The sequence below is a fragment of the Oxyura jamaicensis genome, chromosome 4 (genome assembly GCF_011077185.1).
Source record: "Oxyura jamaicensis isolate SHBP4307 breed ruddy duck chromosome 4, BPBGC_Ojam_1.0, whole genome shotgun sequence".
NCBI classification, from domain to species: Eukaryota; Metazoa; Chordata; class Aves; order Anseriformes; family Anatidae; genus Oxyura; species Oxyura jamaicensis.
In genome coordinates, this window is record NC_048896.1 from 32,003,100 (window position 1) to 32,022,707 (window position 19,608).

General features: G+C 34.9%; 1 long non-coding RNA gene across 1 annotated transcript in view; it reads left to right on the forward strand.

The window, feature by feature from the left end:
- The window catches only part of LOC118166006, a 102,054-nt gene that overhangs the window by 60,359 nt on the left and 22,087 nt on the right, over positions 1 to 19,608 (forward strand). Inside the window, exons 6-12 of the long non-coding RNA XR_004750313.1 lie at positions 4,596 to 4,684; positions 9,521 to 9,655; positions 10,484 to 10,625; positions 14,948 to 15,021; positions 15,304 to 15,456; positions 16,854 to 16,961; positions 17,763 to 18,729. This is a non-coding gene — a long non-coding RNA (uncharacterized LOC118166006). The remainder of the gene's footprint in view (positions 1 to 4,595; positions 4,685 to 9,520; positions 9,656 to 10,483; positions 10,626 to 14,947; positions 15,022 to 15,303; positions 15,457 to 16,853; positions 16,962 to 17,762; positions 18,730 to 19,608) is intronic.

Genomic DNA, 19,608 nt, shown 5'->3' on the forward strand with positions numbered 1-19,608 from the left:
GCAAAGCTTCAACAGTAGTTACTCTAAGAGCTTTTCTGATAAGTTGTTATTATATAGGAAAGGCATTAAGTTTTCGTTTAATGTTTGGATAAGAGGGTATGCAACATTCAACAACAGTTTAAATAATGTATAACGGATTTTTATACCTTGAAAGTGACAGGATGATATTCAGTAATAGTCATTCATCCCTGGAAATATTTTTTTGTTATTAGAACTAACAAGAGAGTTTTTACAAAGATAAACAGATTTATCTCTGATCTCCTTTTATCCTAATATGTAATGAATTCTGGAAATATAAAGTCACCTGTATGAGATCAGAATCTGATACTAGGATTAGGCTTGTACAGAACCGTGTTTTACTCCCAATTAAGCCTTGGTGCACAGGCTGTTGGAATGCAGGATTGTACTTATGATGCTGTAGGAGAAAATCTGTGTGCAGGAGACAAAAAGTACTCCTTGCACAAGCCAGACGGTGGTATACTGAGCCCAATTCTGCCATTGTCTATTTCTCCTGTCCTTGAAGCAACATCAAATGATCAATGTCATGCAGAAAATCTGGGACCCTGGAAGGATTCCAATATTGTATTTATAAAGGCCAGTAAGATCTCTAAGTCAGCCTACACTCAGGTTAGATCACTGGGGCTTCATTGTATGAAACCATGTGTCATTCAGCTACTAACAGAGGTGCCTCAAGCATGGGTTAAGGAAAATGTTGTACTGTAACCTGCTCCTAACATACACAGCTTCCAAATTTTAATATTAGAGGGGCTTTGGGAACTCTGGTACTGAGGGCTTAATAGGTTAAGTGAACAGTCATGAGATAACGTAGATTTACTTGATTTGTGTGTAGTCGTCTGTTTTATTAACAAGGTCTATACAACACAAATCTTCCCCATTTCCTATTTTTCTTTTTACGTCTTGTTTTGCAGGAGAGATACCATAGTAATGCAGTTTCCTATTCTATGCTGGCGTTTGAGTTTAGGTACTAAAAATGCTAATTAATGAGCTTTCTTTCCATCCCCTCTTCCTTTGTGAAGCATGCAATAAGCCTGCCAGAATCATATAGTACTTATCAAATGGGCACGCTAAGAATTAGCCTGTATTTTCAGTGTCAGTTTGGAGAAGAAAAAAATCTTCTTTATGTTATGTCCTTTCAAATTGCGCTTGAGGATTTCTCTGGGTCTTATTTTGTAATCTTGGTATTCAAATTCAAAAGGCATTATTGAAAAACTGATATGAGATTGTTGGCTATGTTTGTTAAGTGTGATGAGAAAGACACACAACCCTGTTTGGCTGTATAGTTGATTATGTTGTTGTTTGTTTATTTGTTAGTATTTTTTTTTCCACAAATAAAATCAAGTGGTTACACCTAAAATGAGTTCTTAATTATCAACTTACAAAAATGTATATTTTAACTTATATTGGTATTGAAACTAGGGCCAAGGGCATTAAATTTAGACTTACAAAGTTTCAGCTCAACTCCTGAACTTAAAAACTTTGTTCATTACTGTTTGAATGCTGGTATTGAAATCAGTAGCAGAAAAACAATAGGTGATTACAAACTCTGTACAGAGTCCTACCACTCATCCAGGTGGTCTGCAGAAGAGGACAAAATATCCCATCACATTAGAGGATGTTACACTTGGGAGGGTCTGCGGTGCTAGTGACAAAACTGTGTAAGATTGAGTCTAATGAGCATTATATTTTGTTCAACAATATTCTGTTCAACAATACTGATGTTTGGTTTTAACAGCATAGGAAACATTGTTTTGTGTGCTACACTGTAATCGTGCAATTCTAACAGCTGAAACCTGGTTAAGATGAATATATGCCAGTTTTTGTTCAAGATTTAGCAATCTCCAGGACTGTCCTTTTCAGGATTTTCTTTAATGTTAACACAAGGCTAACTGGAAAGTCAGAGCATCATGTATCTGCCCTCCCTGTGGATGCTTTTCTACCATGGGACTGAACTGCAGTTTTACAGACTGTTTTTCCACTAGTTAGCAACAATCCACATGGAGCTGTAAGAATGGTATATCGTTTTTGTTACCCAGGAGGTCAGGTGGTAAAATATGCATCAATGCCTTCCTCAGTGGGAGAGGCTTCATGCAACTTAAAGTAACAGCTTTTACAAATTAAGCTACCACAGATATATATATTTTTTACATGTTTTGAAATAACTGGATATATCTACATAAGAACACATTGTGCTTTAGTTTTCTGCAAAACCTCTCTGTCATATTAAGCTAGTAGTCTGAGCATTTGCACAGTGTAACATTCCCATCACCAAGGACAAATTAGAGGGAGTAGGTGGATCAGAGTTAATATTAATGATATTTTAGAAATATAAACATAGGACTGTAGTAAATAACAATGCATCATCCATTGGTCCTGAGTCTTATGGCAGTGGAACACTTGTTTCTATTACTCTTGTTCTGCAAATATGAAAGAAAATAAGCCAAGCCAGAAAGAATCCTTAGTGAAGCACAGATCCAACTTAGAGTCATTTCATGCCCACTTCAACAATGATTTTGAAGGAGAAATCAAAATCTTACTGTTTAAATGACTTCAGTTAAACTGGAAAAGTACTTGTAAATGTTTTGGAGAAAATTTCATCTCAAAACACCAAGAAAATAACCTAAAAGTTACAGGTCTGTTTTTGGACTCTATACCTCAATTTATTTTTATCATGTTGAATTTAAATGACATTAATGGTACTGTATGGTTCATTAGCCAAGAAACTGTGAGATAAAGCTTTTCTCCTGTTCTTAATAATATCATTCTTCAATGATAGATTATAGTAAGCTCTAATTCTACTTTCTTGTATTTCCCAGTAAATCCAAATAACTTCAGTTAAATCAGTGAAGTTGCTCTCTACTTGTGCCATTATTAATTAGTACACAATATGGTCAAGTTGATCCTTTTACGTTAACAATAAAACAGTGTACATTGTGGTATTTAATTAACTTACTGAAACAAAATGCTGTTTATAATAAAAAATGGCTATCTAGGCTTAGACACCTTAAAACTTAATTGCTAATAGTCAGAACTTGATACAAACAGAAGTCTCTGTTTGTCATGACTCTCACATCCTTGACTCCTAATGAATCCTAACATGATAAAATGTAATGAGTAAGTAATCACAGTTCAATTTCATGGTCTTCAGCAGTAGTAGCTGAGTCTTGCTCACAAATCAGGAAGCTTGAAGCCCAAATTATTCCAAAGTACCCCCACAACAGTGATTGTATATTTGTGTTACTGCTCATGTTTTCTGTTTAGATTACAGCAGGGCCAACAACTCATTGAGAGCTTTCTGAAGCGCAAGTGTGCCATTTTCAAAAGATGAGTGGTTCTGCTAAGCAGAAACACATAATTAAGGGGCCTATGTTCCTGCATTTAACCTGATTTGGTGGCCTGTGTTAAAAGAAATCTAAAATTTGGCATTCTCATTGAGTACTGTTGCAATGCAAGCCAAAAGATTTTAGTTATGGGACATATGACAGAGTATAATGAAAACAAGTCTGAAATTAGCTTAATCTAGCTAGAATCAAAGGGACCTTTTCAACAGGTAAAATAGAGGGAGAACAGTGATTTAATTGTTGGACCTGGAAGAATTAGGAACAGTATCACAAAAGGAAGGCTACAGCTAATGGCACCACTGATGATGGGTACTTGCAATGTAATTGAGTCCTCGGTGTTTTGCATGGCGATAAACTAGAGCTAAACTATTATATTGAAAAGAATATTTTAAAGCAACCAGTAGATAGCCATAAATTCCAAGATTACTGCACAGGATATTCAGAGCTGTCTGAATAGCTGTTTCTTGTTTGATCGCAACCAATACACAACATAAATGCCCCAGACAGCATCAAGGGCAGCTATAACTTTGCTCTAACTTTGTGCTTCAATTACTAAGAGAGATGGTTTTTATTCTCCCCCCCCCCCCTTTTTTTTTCCCATTAACACTATGAATATCCAGCTTGGCCTTGTTTATGTTTGAAAGCAGGATGTACAAAGGAATACAAATATGGTGTATTGTGGTATGTAAAATTTTAGTATGTTCCATCAAAGGAAGGTTATTGCAGTGTTGCTTATAACAACTTGTTACAAAACTTCTGTTTTTTTTATAGTAGTTATCAATCTCTGAGATTATTTTAGTGAGTAAAAAGTAATTAATTCTAATATTGTGAAAAATATTTATTTTGTGTAATAGATTCCAGAGCAGCATGCATATGGGGGGGGAACAAGAAGGAAGTGTCATATTCAAAACCAGGATGCACCGAGTAAAGTACACACACATCACAGGAGAAAAAAGTACGCCAAAGAAATTGTACTGACTAGAAATTTTGGATTGATATACTTGGAGAGAATATTCTTAGCTAGTTTCAGAAACTCCAAGGGAAACTAGCACTGTTTTGTTTTTTTGTTGTTGGTGGTGATGGTTTTGTTTTTGATAATGTATTTTGAGTAAACTGGGAGGAATTACAAAATGGTATATTATTCCCTAAAATAAGGATATCAAAAAGATATTTAAAGAACCTTCCTTTTAAAATGGTTTTCTTATATTTTATGATATGATAATCTTAAAAACATAGGTAAGATACATCTGGAGTGCTGTCCAGTTCTGGTCTGCTCAGTAAAAGGGAGACATGGACATACCAGAGCTAGTTCCATGAAGATGGAGGTTGGGTCACCTTTCATATGAGGACAGACTGTAGAAAGATGAGAGACTGAGCCCCACTGCTTGCTGCTCCCTGGGGAAAGTACGTTCTCTCCATGACTTGCTGCTAGTTTATAATACTTCCTGAATTCATAGAGTAACTTCTTGACCCACGAACTGCAATGATTCAGTTGCATCATATTATAAAGCAGGAGGCTATATTGTGCTACCTCTTTTCATGTGACATGGTTTTGGGATATCAACAGGATATGAAGTTCCAACATTAACACTTGCAGTATTTTCCAGTGTAAAACAGCTTCTATAGTAGATTGTTGTTTTCTCAAGACAAATTGTAATTGCAATTCCAGATTTGTTGAACAGATTTTCATCTGAAATCCTAACTCTCCTAAGGAGGAATAGCAAATTAATGCTTTTGTATTTCCAGCTCTCTGACTGTTGTACTACTTTCAAACATTAGTCTTTGTTAACAGAAAGGTACAGTTTACATCAGTTTAAAAGTTTACAGGAAAGAATTGCAATGAGGCAGGCTGATTCATATTGTGTTGCTTTGGTTATAGAACTTTGGTTACTGAGTTTAGATCTTCCTAAAGGGTATGATGATCTGTCAATGCCTTCAGTGGAATATAAAAAGTAATAAAACCTTGAAAGTCCATGAAAATATCTGTACAATAAGATAATCTTTCTGTTTAATAGTTGAAGAGGTTATATTCCAAAGGCAGTCTTCTAAGTGTGCCTGTTTGAACAGAGGGGATGGACTAGATGACCTCCAGAGGTCCCTTCCATCCTCAGCATTTCTGGGATTCTATTATTATGATTTTGTTAGTTTCATAATGTCCTGAGAAATTGAAAGACTAAACTGGAGTGGTGTTTCAGTCTTGAAGAATCCAATACACAGCAAGATTAAAATTAGATAAGACAATTTGTAATATAATATTTAGTGGTTGCTATACCTCTCAATATTTACTTATCATGTAACACAGAAGTTCTTTTACCATACCCCAAAGGAAAAACACTTGAATATGACTTGCTAAAATTGACCTTTACTTACACATAGTGACTTTTACATGGCAGTATTATGATAAACTGACTCTAGCATCAGATTTATTACTCAACCCTGACCTTTGGTTATATTAGAATATTGCTTTCAACCAGACTAAATAATAATGTCTTTATGAATGTAAGGAACTGGCAGATCCGAGATGTCAATTGCCAGCTCAATTTTCCTTTCACCTGGGAGTACAGCATGTCATAGTGCTTTATTGATCTGAGAGCCATTAGAGTTCAGTGTTATAATTCTTCAGTTTTCCACACAGTGCAGTATAGTGTACAGTAAAAGAGATGAAGCGTGAACTGGAGCATGACTTCAGTTACAACTGGTCACAATTTGGAATATCTATTTCACCAGAAATAAATGTAATTATCTTGAAATTATTTTTCTTCCTAAATTGAGGCTTGTAGTCAATTTTGTTAGGAAAGATATTAAAGTATCTTCCCAAAAGTATCGTTGGATCATGTTTTTAATATATTCTGGAAACAAACTGTTTTTGAGATTTAAGTGCTTAATTTTGTTGTTATTAGAATGGTTAAAACAATTGCATTGATAGAACTGCATTATGTTCCTTTTGAGTACAGTGTAGTAAAATGTTTTGATTTCATGATTGGGTGTAATATTCAAAATGAAAGATGTCACTTTAATGCAAAGAATTTTTTGAGAACTTTTTTAAATAAATGTCAGTAATGCTGATATATTTTGCTGATATATTTTGTTTTTTTTTTCTTTTTTAAAAAAATGTATCCACTAATACAAATGGTTTGAGTAGTCAGAAAGTTTTCAATCAGATGTAGGTTAGAGGAAATTTATAATTATAACCCTGTAGAAAAGATTATAATCCTGTAGAAAATTACATTATTAAAATAATAATCAATTTTCTTAACTTCTATATAAAGATTAATGAGTTTGGCTTGCTATTATTGCTATTTGTGCCAGGGTTATTCTGCATACTTGCCTGCTAGAATTCAGTTCTTAGCTATTTTTTTTTCTGTGTTCATAAACTCATTAGTTGTTATTGAGTCTTAAAATAGCTATATCATATGGTACAGTGCTGCTATATAGATGAAAAGCAGAGTATTTTTCCTTTCTAAGAGGTTCTGTATCTTTTCTAATGTAATGTTTTAATGGTTAATTTGCAGATTAAGCTATGTTGTCTCTATCCAAGTTATTTTAATGTATTACTGTTGTCTGGAAATACAGTTAGTAAATGGGTAGGTATCCACAATATAGAGATATTTTAATGAGATGTTTTCTGGAATACATGTTGTTGCATTTCTTATTCTTCCTATGACATTTGGTTAGTAGTAGAAAAAGAAGAATTAGTACATTACTAGTAGCTAGATTAGCTTTGTGTAGCTGTTGAGGTTTAGTATTTCTTTTAATCTAAATACATTTTGATATTTTAAAAACATTTTTAGACATTTAAAATGCCTAAATTTTAGACAATTATCTTAAGAGTACACTTTGTTTTTGTACTCATGATGAATGGAAATGTACTTTAAAACCTATCAGATCAGCCTAATAATGGAGGTGATAAGTGAAATAAAAAATCAATATTGTCTTGCAAATAGCAGTCTTCAAAATTCCCATTTGTAAAATCTATTTTTGTGTCTATTATACTTGAAGTTGTACATAAGTACAGCAAGTAATGCTTTACGCTTGTAAAGGTCACCTTTAAAACTCTCTGCTAGTCATTCCAGCATCTCTAGACATTTTCTTCAATCATCTTTCTTTAAAATCAGGACTGTTTGCAACAGGTACAGGATTTCACTAGTTTGTTGGAGGCAACAAAGTTACCTATAAAATGTTTATGTTAAAGCAGAGGTGCTTTCTGCAAACAAATTCACTATATGACACTTTGTAAGCAGCCATCTGTCAGCAAAAGGCTTGTAGAAAAAAAACCCACCAACTATTGCTTATTTAATTTGACTGATTGATCTGATGAAACCAATACAGCAGAAGCAGTTCTTTACTGCAAGCACTCTAAACTTAATCTCACTTAAGGGGGTGGGGGGGGGAACAGGGAATAGAAAGGGGGGAAAAAATGGAAAAAAATATCAATTGTCATTTTCAGCTTTTTAGAATACTCTGTATCTTATTTTACAAAACAAATACTTGTTCCTATTATGCTGCAGGAAATAAAAACACAACTTCTCTCTAGAAATTACTGCTTAGCTTATTGCTATTTTATGAGCATTTTTTCCCCCTGACTGAGAACATAGTTTAATTGCTCAATAAACTTGTAAGGCTTCAAGACAAAAAATCTACAGTAAAATTAAATGAGATTTAAAAAATATATGCTAAACAATGTGTCAGTTCATTACTCCAGTTCTGGTGTCTTTGAGAGTGAGAATTAGAGGGTCAGGTTCGTTAAAACTCATACTGATGTCAGATGAAGTTGAGGCAGCATTTTTACCTCACAGAAGGTACTCAAATTTAGCAAAAAATACTAAAATGTTATGGAACTGATCGCTACTGGGGATGCGAGCTCTTGATAAAATAAAATACATGGGTTTTATAAGACAATGTGATATTAAATGTAAATTGTTAATCATTCCACAGTCCCGGCCAGGATTAAAACATATTGACAAGAGAAATATTATGACCAGTTTTACAAACATTTGCTTTCTTACAGAAATATATATTTCATTGCCTGTTAAACATTTCATCTTGCATCACTAGAGAGTCTAAAATCACTTTCTTCTAATGCTAAAACCAAATGGACTTCATTATAATGAAAATGGCATACTTTATTCTTCATTATTTTTTTGTTTTCCCATTAACCTTTGTAGCTTTCAATCTGTAGTTATCTTTGTCCTGCAGGCTGGAAAAGAAAGAATTCCGTACTTAACTATACTTACTTACCTATATTGAGTAACAAGATAGACTCACTGCCTAGCCTCATCTCCAGCCACAGAGTCAGGACTTTTTCTTTCAGGTTTTAACACCGAGTCTTAGGCATACTTTTTGTAAGAGGAGTGTAAATCTTCATAAGAATATGCATAGCAGAATCACTGTATCTATCACAGTTCTCATGATCAGTTATTAAGTTTAGGTTCCATTTTGTGGCTACTAGTTGCCACAACTAGTCTGAAATCATCTGTTAGCACGGGGAAATTAATAGCCCAGCGTTGCAGCTCCTTAGCACGGAAGGTCTGCGGACTTGAATGGGAGTTCTCAAATGGTAGCTGAAAGATAAAAGTTTTCATTTTGGATTGATCCTGATGCATTTTGTCCTAGGAAATCTTTCATTTTCATACATATAGAAGTTATAGTTACTTATTTTTTCTAGCTACTGGAAGGGTCATCAGGAAAAAAAAAAAAAAAAAAAAAAAGGCATTCCTTGTTTTGTTCTTAAATCTGGTACTTTTCATTAAAAACAGCTCTAATACCAGGACACGTTACAAATATAATATTATGTGAATAATTATAATGTTCTCTGCTTTGTTCTCTCTTAGATCCAAGGTTTGTTATTTGTGTACAAAGACAACCAGATCCTCAACAATACTGAAGTTTAACTGAAATGTCCAGACCAGAATTTAGAGAAACCTATATATTCTCCCCATGAGTAGTTCTTGTCAATAGATTGACCATGTGTGTACTTTTCTTAACTTATGTCACAACCAACAATATGTCTGTGTTGTGAAAGATTGGCTGTTTTTTGGGGTGGGTCTCCTACCCTTTCACCTGATAGTCAGGTTCCCTTTAAACAGCTGTCAAACATAATTCCAACTAGACCAAGGCAGAGCAATAACCCAAAGCTTTCTTCTCTTTTCTTTCTCCTCCAGGTTCTCCCTGATGCTTGACTGGCTCACTGCAGGCAGCCTGAGAAGTTAAGAAATGTACTTTTGATTTTTTTGTAACATCAGTGAAATGGAATTAGCGGGAATAGTTTTAACTTCACACTTTGCTGGAAGACAAAGGTATGATCGAGCAGTGTAGGTCATACCTGGATGGATCTGGTTATGGGAGGAGAGCCAACTGCCAAATTTCAAGGAGCATGTGGTGGCAGACTTTAAAACCTTGTGTCAGCTAACAAGCTGACTGAAAGCTATGGTGATGTTTTTGCGTTGAGGCAATGAAAGACTCCTTCAGATCTATGCAGGCCAAATCCTTTCGCTCTTTATTTAACAGTTGTTAGTTGGATTGAGATCTCTCGATAATTTGTTATAGAAGACACAGTCTATGATTAATGCTGAAGTTGTAGACAGCTGTTGAATGTCACTTCATTTTCCATTTTATCTGACCCCAAGTGGGTCAAATATGTGTTAGTGTAATAATACGTGATTGTACTGCGTGTACCGGGGTGGATATGTATACCTTCTTACACAGAACTTTTCTTAAGAAATTCTCTATGATTCGTTGAATGAATTTGTCTTGTATTTCATTAATGAGAATTTCTATTTCAAGTATTTTCTAAATAATCTTTGAATAGTTCATCATTCTACCAAAAACACTCTTTCACCTGCTCTCAAGCCTTTTAATTTTTTAACCTGGAAAGCTTCACTGCAAAAGGTCAAAGCTGTGAGGAACCTAAGGCACTGTGGGAATTAACATCTTCCATTCTGATAATATTATAAAAGTAATACGCTTATTCTTTTTGAAGGAACATTGCAAATTTTGAAATTAATTGACTGATTTTCCCACTGTGTCATTTTAGGAAATAGACTCAGTGCTCAGTCTGAAGCACTTTTTCCTTTTTAGCACATGAATTATAATGATGTACTTTGGTATTTTTTTTTTCATTTTAGGAAACAACAGCCACCAATTGAAAGGAGCCCTGCTGCTCTTTAGGACACGTGAGAATTAGCAGACAGAAGTGGAAGAAGCTTTTTTCTTTTCCTCTGACAGGACAAATGGATCAGAGACTGAAGCAGGGAAAGAACAGAAGAGGTATCTATCTTTATCCCAGAGCACTAAGGGAGATGATTCTTTGTTCTTGGTTGTTTTGTTTTCTGTAATTAGAATATATTTCTCAGTCTGGATGCTTTCAAGTTGTAAGCGGCTCGGGATGCACATAGCAAATTATTATGCTGCTGGTCTATATGAGAAGCTTTATGAGCCATTCTATATCCTGATTTGTTAAAGGAAAATAAAACAGCATATAAAGTAGCTGAAAGGTACAAAAAAAATGTTGCTTTGTTTTACCTATTTATGAAGCACTGAACTGTAGGTTACTCTAATGATAGCATGTATTAATTTTAACAAACTTGAAAATCTTGCTGACTAGTCTAACATTTAGGTGCTTTTTCATTCTCAATTTCTCATCAGCCTTCTGCTGGAGGCACCACATTTGTTATGTTAGTGTAAATAGCTAATTACAAGCAGTGATGAAATGAAACTCCACCACTGATAAAGCTGAGAGGCTTTTAAAAGCTTCATCCCACTCAGTTAAAAATAAAAGAATTGATTTAAATTAAAATACATGGATTGTGATCATACTGGGTTTATTAACACAAGACCCATTTTGGAGCTGCTTGCTAAATAGCTCCAATTTTGTTAGAAAATATTGTTTCCTAAAACTAGCATTTTCTGGTTCTTGCTTTCTACTTACAAACAGTGGAATTTGTCTTCCAAAACTACCCAAGGGATATGAAGGAAAAAAAAAAAAAAAAAAGGAAATTAATGCCTCTTCTCACAGATTGTTCTTTAACTAAAGGTTAAACTGTATAGCAGTTGAAACTCTGGTGATCCTGAGTTGTCTGTTGGAAGTGAACTTCAGCCTTTTGTAAGCAGAACTTTATTTTGCAAAGGCACAGGGGACATCATAGAGTAGATAGGGTATGACGCCTGATGTCTTGTATTGGAGAGATGAAGAAGAGAATACACACTACTGCAGGAACAGGGCACAGAAAGTTTCTCCTCTTCAGTTAAGTTTAGGAAATGGAAAACCACTGGTGGTTTATGTGGATCCTTAACCAACAACTGCATCTACTGCTGCTACTACGTTTGCTTATGCTTAGGCAGAGTATACTTTACATATGGCCTGTAAACACTACAGCTCTTAATGCTTTTTTGGCCATTTTTTTTTTCATATTTCATTATGGGAGCAGAGGATCACATGAGAGTCAATGAAGTTGCCAAATTAAAACCTAAATGGGACATGGATTACGTGCTGGCCCTTCTCCAAAGATGTATATTATCTTTTTCTGCACAAATTTCTGACTTTTCTTCCTTTGTGAGAGACCTCCTTTTTCTCTTCATCTCTCCTTGATGATTTTTAGAAACTGATATATATACATATATATATATATATATGTTTTATTAAAGAGTGTGACAAGAATAATGACAAGAAAGTGACGTCCTTTATTTCTTATATCTTATGAGATTGGTTAGGAAAAAAAGAAAAATAAGGAAGTATACTGGCACTTCAAAATACCTATTTGTAAATAATATCCTCAAAATCACATTTTTTATTTTTATTTTTATTTTTTTTCCCTCTCCTGTTTCCATATCAGCATATGCCCTAGGGGGATATTACAAAAAATATAAATCTGTTATTACCATTTTTTCATTTCCATGCTATGCAAAAAATAAATAAATAAATAAATAAATAAATATTGCAGCACTGTAGTGTTTTGATCCTCCTGACTTTATTGCACATGAAGAGTGCATATTGCAGCCACAGGTATTTGCTACTATCCTGGCCTTCCTATGATTATTGATGAAAATAAGGGTAGTACCCTGTCTCAGATCTGCAGAAGTTATTATGTTCTGCAGTAATGATTTTCTAAACATCAGGTTATAGAATTTGCTTTTAAAACCTGTTTAGCAATGTGCCATCAATAGTTGTGTTTTATAAGTGAATTCATTTGCTGTTTTCTCAAGTAGCATTGTCACTTTTACAGATTTTTCACACAAAGTTTGTAAGCAAATATTTATGCAGACAGTAATTCAATTTTCTGTGTACTTCATGAAGGTCACATTTTCAAGGAGAGTCTAGGCAATTCAGGGATAAAATTCCTACACACATAAGAGCACAGGCTATCTTTATGACATTGTTTTGACAGAAGCAGAAATCAAGTGTATTGGACGGAAGGGAAATTGTTGGGCTAAAGAAAAAATACTTCATTTGTTGCCTTTGTGTGAAGGAAAGAGGAAAAGCAGTAAGCAGGCACAGTTTTCCAGGAATATTACAAATATTCAGGTGTTAGAACTGTGTAAGCAAATGTCTGCTGCAAGATGGGAATTGGGGGCATATGGCAAAGCTGTTGAATATCTTATTGCAGGAATTGTAAACTGATGCCAATCTAGGTCAGTCACTCAGAAATCCCTCTTTAGAAATACTCTGCTTATAGGCCAAATGTAACATTTTATTTTTGTTTGTTTTTAAATTAAATGGAAGAATTGTCTTGCATTTTTAAAGGACCTTTAAGAGGCAGAAAACATAAATGAAGTGCTTTATATCAGGCTAAATAAATGAAAGTAGAACAATGTTGTTTTCCAACTTCTTTTTTATGCTACAGCTTCAAAGTGCAGTTAACTGTACATTACACTGTTATAAATATGCTTCAACTGAAGAGGTGTTCAATTGGCTGTTAACACTTTAAATTAATCAATGTGTACCTCACAGTCAGCTGAAGCTCATTTTCGTGACTGTGAAGTGCCATCTTCATCTTCCTCTAGCACAACATATATACATGCTTTCCTCTGCAATATCTTTATAATAGCTCTAAAGTGATCTCCAGGGAGCATACTTGTCATGAGATAATTACTGTCCTATACTATATGAAACTCTTGGCTGCTCTTCATGTTTCAGGATATCCCAGGAGAATAATCACTGTACCACAATGTCTCTTCTATTGTGATTTAATATCTCCTTGCAGTGATGGACAAATCAGTCAAGATAAATTAATTTAATCTTGTACCAATAGTTTCCCAGCACAATTTAAAGTGAAGAGACATTGGGTAATGCTGCTCAGAAGAGTACAATCACCTTTCTTTCTTACGTTAGACTTCAGCCACCTACATTTAAAATGCTGTGATACGTGACACCTGGCAAGATCTTTCTTCTCAACCTCTTTCTATAATCAAACTTATGATTTCACTGAATGTTCCCCACCTGAAAATACACAAAGCATAGCTGCTGTTACAGTCTTTAATCTTAATATACAGAGGTGGCATTTAAATGCACAGCTGGAGAAGGAGCTGGCACTTGGGCAGTTCACAGTATGGGTCCTGTTGGGGTTAGGTTGCAGCTGCCAGGTCAGGTTGGCTTGTGCAAAGCTGATCCAGATCCCCAAATACAGGAGCAAGTAAACCAGGAGGAACTGTGCAGACTACTTCATTGACCAGTGAAGGGAGCGGGTAATGTTGGGGAGACTCATACGGCTATGTCTTTCCTGGAAGAAATGTTTCCTGGGCTCTCCAAGCAGTGGGATTTGCATCATGGTCAGATAAAAAATTGGGTATACATCATCTGTGGCTAAAACTGTTGGCTGATACTGACCACATGCCTCCCTCGCTGAGCTTCAGGGTTGCATGGTGCAGCTTTTCACCCTGCTCCCCTCCCAGCATCTGTGGCACTTTGCTGCAGGAGCAGCCCCTTCCTTTGTGGGTACACAGCCCACATCACTTGGTAAGATACTCTGATCTATGGCAGGAAGAAGGACCTGGTCATGGTATTTTGAAAGGAAATGTGGAACCATGTCAGAAGCAGATCCAAATGTATTTTTTAATTGTCATATGAGGGATGACTGCTCCTTAAAGATAGGAGTTTGTGAATGCTTTTGTGATTGCACCTGCTTTTGAAATACATGCACCTGCTTTCACAAAAGGAAAATCTTTTTAATCTTTTTTGCCTAGGTAAAGCAGCAAGGAAGCATATGGAAGAAGGCTGGCAACCATTTAAATAATTGTATGATTTATTATGAGAGGAAAAGTAAAATTTTATGTGATAATTTCTGATTCGTCTTTCTCCAACTTAAAGAAAAGAGACAATATAGCGATGATTCGTGATGCAGTTTATGATTTGCCCTTAAGATATTTATGAAACTATTATCTTTATTTCCCCTTTTTCTTCTCATATAATTTGATTTGTGGGAAAATTAATAAAAGAAATTACATACACAAAAGCTTAGCCCATAACTGCTGCATACTCAAATTGATAAATGAGAACCATACTCAGTGTGATATTTAACAGAAATGAAAATATGATGGTACTAAAGTTATACCTCTTTTTTTTTCTCTTCATTGCCTCTGCTATTAAATGAAAGGAAATCTGAATATTATGCATCTTGACAATGGACTCTTACATAGTGAAACAACATTTAGCATTATTAAAATATGAGTTATTCTTGCAATTGCAATTTTTTTCAATATTAAAACAGTGATTGATGTACATAATTTTCAGCTGATAAGTCACAGAAAATACAGTAACAGTAAATTTCTTAAAGCAATTAAGTTGTCTTTTGTTAACATTGAAATTACAGCCGAAGAATATTTATTAGGTTAATGCATGTATTTGTTCCATATATAATTGAGATTAAGGTAGAAACTAATCTAAACTGAATCAAAATGTATTATTTTACAGATAATATGCTCCTAATAATATGTCTGTTTTCTTGGACAGACAACAAGCTGTGTTGCCTTGATGCGGAAGTGGAAACAAACAGCCAGAAAATTCAGCACAGAAATTAAGCTTTAAAAACTGAGAAGAGCCAGTCCAGTGCTTCTTTCTTTTGTGCTGTGGTGTTTTGGATGCTCTGTTTTCCATGAGGAAAATGTGAATAAGAACTTTTTTGTAGTTTACACTGTGTTGATCTTTATATGTTGTAAGATCATGAAGAAAGGTCTAAGATGCTATGGTAACTCTGGCATTAAGAGCCTGAGACATCACTAAAAACACTTTTTGATTTGAATTAAACAAACCCTTCCTTAATCTTTAGCTAAAAGTATAATGTTTTTGTTCCATGAATAGGATATATGTTACCAAATATTGCCATACTATCCATGGTCCACAGATCTGTGTGGACCAAGAAATAAAGTGTTTTAAACAAAGCAATAGAGCCTGTGCACAAAAACAGAAATGTGATTCTCATCAGGTGCTTACAATACATATAAAATGATCTCTTTAGAATAAAATTTACCCATCTGCAGAAGAATGGGATGACTGTAGCCCATAATATAAACATATTTCCCAAAATATGTAAGAGGCGTTATTTTTATCCAGCATTGTTGTCAGCACCAGAGTAATAGAATAATTTTTATTTTTGGTTTATGTCCAGAAGCCACATGCAGAAGCATTAATTTATGTCCATCAAGGATTTTTCTCACTGTCAGCATTATGTCTGAAAAACACTACAGTGAAATTAGAAGAAAAAGAAGTCAGTCAACCATTTTTCATTATGTCCTTTCTATGAGTGAAGCTGTATGTGCTGCAGAACATTATGCACTGCTGTCACTGCAGATTCTTCCAGGATGCCATCTGACCCAGAAGCTGCAGCTCTGGACTAAAGCTCACAGACCTTCAGAGGGCACAGAGACTGCCCAACAATGTCTCATATATAGTTCCTAAGAGGACTGTAATGACACTTTTTCTACCCTTGACTACCCTTTCTACACTTGGAGGAGTTCAGAGCACAGGAAGAGTGGATGAAAATGAGGGCAGTTACTCCCTTTTCCAGATTTGTTTTGTTTTTAATCAAGTCACATAGAAGACAGGCAATGAAGAGAAATAAGAAAGGCTTTTTGCTTGTAGAGACCACAAAAATCTAAAGAAAAGCCTGGAAGAACAATTTGTGTAAAACAAAGACATGTACAGGTAGGTTTGTGCAGGTGAAACAGTGCTATGGTGACATGCAGTAGCTCAGATAAAGGTGACTTCCCAGATCACTTTAAAAGAAAGACTTGCAGCAGGCCTTTCTATTGTGGTCAAGAAAACATTTGCCTTACTTTGGTAGTGAATGTTCTACAGTTGGTACATTTTAAAGAAAAAATAAGAAAATATTTTATTCTTAATTATTTTTACTACCATTTTTTGTTTGTGATCATTAACACAGATTATTATGTGTGAAGACTGAATACTCACTATGTTGGACAAAATATATAATGACCATCTCTTAGAAATTTGCTTTATCTAAGAATGTCAGTATTACTGTTATAATCAATATCTCTTTATAGGCTATAAAATAGAGGCCTCTTGTACTTCTGGGACATCAGACTTCTGGGATTCCTATTATTAGAAGCTCAGTGAAGCATCAAATTCCAAAATATTTCTCTAATACAAAGGTAAACGTTGCTGGTTTAGGAATAAATATTGGAGGGAAAATTTCATGTGTGAAAGCAGTAAAAGCTTATTTTCTTCTAAACCCTGTAGTTGTTTGAAGCTATTCAGATGTTATGTGATGGTTTGTAAACTTTTATATGTTTTCTTAGAAAACTTTCTACAGAGTTTCTAAGCAAATAACAAGTCTGTCGTGTGGATATGCATGAATGTTTGTTCTAGATAAATAGTGTCACTGAAGACCTGCCAAGTGGATTTCTGGATCTCCAAATAGTAGCATTTTACCTATGCACACCTTAAGTAGTGTTTCACCCATTCACTGACTTTTGGCATGAAGACAAACAGAACTGAAGGGAAGGAAAGGCTGTGCTTTTCTGGGGCGTCTGGTCTCTGTTATTTATTCCAAAAAGCTCCACAAGAATTTCCCTGGATAAAGTCAGACCAACAGGAGTTTTGCCATTGTTCAATGGGATCAAAGCTTCTCACCAAACCATTGCCTGTAATTCAATTATGTGGTGTCAGCAGCAGAAAAACAAAACAAACAAAAAAAAACCCAGCATTTTCTTTCACATATGACTTGCTGAATCTTTGCTTTTCTGTAAAATATGTGAAATATGCACACTTGAGCATCCAGCTGTTACTTTTGGCAAGTCTCCAATATCAAAGGTTATAGCATCCTAGGGTTGCAAATTAACACCATCATACTGGGAAAGTGTTTTGGCTTTGTTTGTTTGTTTGTTTCACTCCAAGCTTCTGCAACTGTAGTGCAGCACTAAGTTTTGTGTTTGTTCTCTTGTGGATGGCAGGACTGACCTTCACCAAATATTTAAGAAACTGCACAGAGCCTGATGTGCACCACACCGCATGATTCAATGGGAAGGAAGCATACCTCTATAGGAGGTCATCAAGAACCAAAGATAAAGCAGCACTCTGAAAGGAACAACAGCAGGACGTTGCTCAAAATATTATCAAAGAAAGAAAACTGTTTTCTTAAAGGGCAGCACTCTCCTTTGCAGAGATAGTATATTTGCATTGTAACACTTTCAGAATGTGTGTGGTTTACAATTGGGTGTCATGGCACTGGGATAAAATGCCATGCACAAGAAGAGTTCTTATAATCTATTGTATGTTTTTAGGACCTGCCTGAATACCTGCCTGCCACAATGAAGAATCCAAGCAGTTTAAAGAGAACAAGTTCTCGAGCATCCTCACCTAAATAAAAAGTATCCCTTCAAAGAGATGGACACAGATAAGTATGAGAAGTACTTGTTGCAACTTGGACTACAGATGTTGTATAGAATGGATGTGGCAACAGCACATTACAGAAAATACCTATTTTCAGCCTCTTTTTCTTGAGAATGTATACCTGAAGGGAGCATTTAGGCTCTTGTGTGTAAAGGTCAGCAGCAATATTTTAAAAGATACAAGACCAATATTTTTCTGTACAACTTTGTGATTTATGGTAGAATAGCAGTGCTTTTGCTAAGTTCCATCCAATCTGCCTGAATTCCTCAAGTCCTACTTGAGCAAGAGTATAATAGGTTAAATAATGTCTCTCATAACAAACATCTAGTATGTGTTTGTCTTCCTTTTGTGCTTCTCATGCAATTATACAGAACTTGAGATACCTGTAGTCTCCCAATGCTACATCAAAGTCTTCTGCTTTAATATTGCAGCAGTTACTTCAGATAAATACCAATATTTTTGAACAAAGACATGAGTGACAAAGAAGAGGACAGCAGAATTGACAGGAACAGCACAACCTTCCCCATGGTGGGTGACCGGGCACACTCCCTCTGGCTCTGCATTAACGCAAGTTCATGTGCCTAGGAAAGTAGCTGCTGGGCAGGATAATTGCACCTGTTTAATTAGGCAACTGTCAATTCCAGAAGTCTGCTCACTTGAATATATGGAAATATGTTTCTTTTCCCTATTGTTAATGACTCTATATAGTTCTATATTTGTTTCTATATTGTTCTATATTTGTTATAGTTCTATATCTGTTAAATGTTCTAAGGCCTTTGGAGGCAGCAACTTTATGTTGTGTTTTACTTATTTTTTGCTAAAGATATACAGATCTCTCATATATGCTTATATACACAAATATTTATACACATATGCACATACTCATACATAAGTGAAACCAAATTTATAATATATTTTAAGTGCAGGTAATGCTATTAATATTAAAGAATTCATGAAACTTCTAAATAGTACATTTTGATACTCATACACACTGTACATTACGCTGTACATACACATGTTGATACACAACAACATTGCAGTGTTTTTTAAATAAGAATTGCATGCACTGTGATTATAGTACTCAAATATATAACATTAAGACTATTTGAAAGCAAAGGAATGTCAGAAGATGTACATGATGAGAATAAAGATTACATAAAACTAGCCTTCTAAGTAAGTAACAGACATAGCACTGGCAAATGTCAAAACAAATAATAATTATCATGTGTAAATTCATATCTAAAAGATATTATAGAGTAACTATGCCATGAACCCTGTACTTTGGCTGAATATTATGTAACCTCTCCTGCAAGCTTTGCCCAATTTGTTTGCACTACTCTAGGTTTTAATGTTTAATATGAGTAAACCAAGTTTAAATGATGTGATGTGCATAGTTGCAGCCATAAT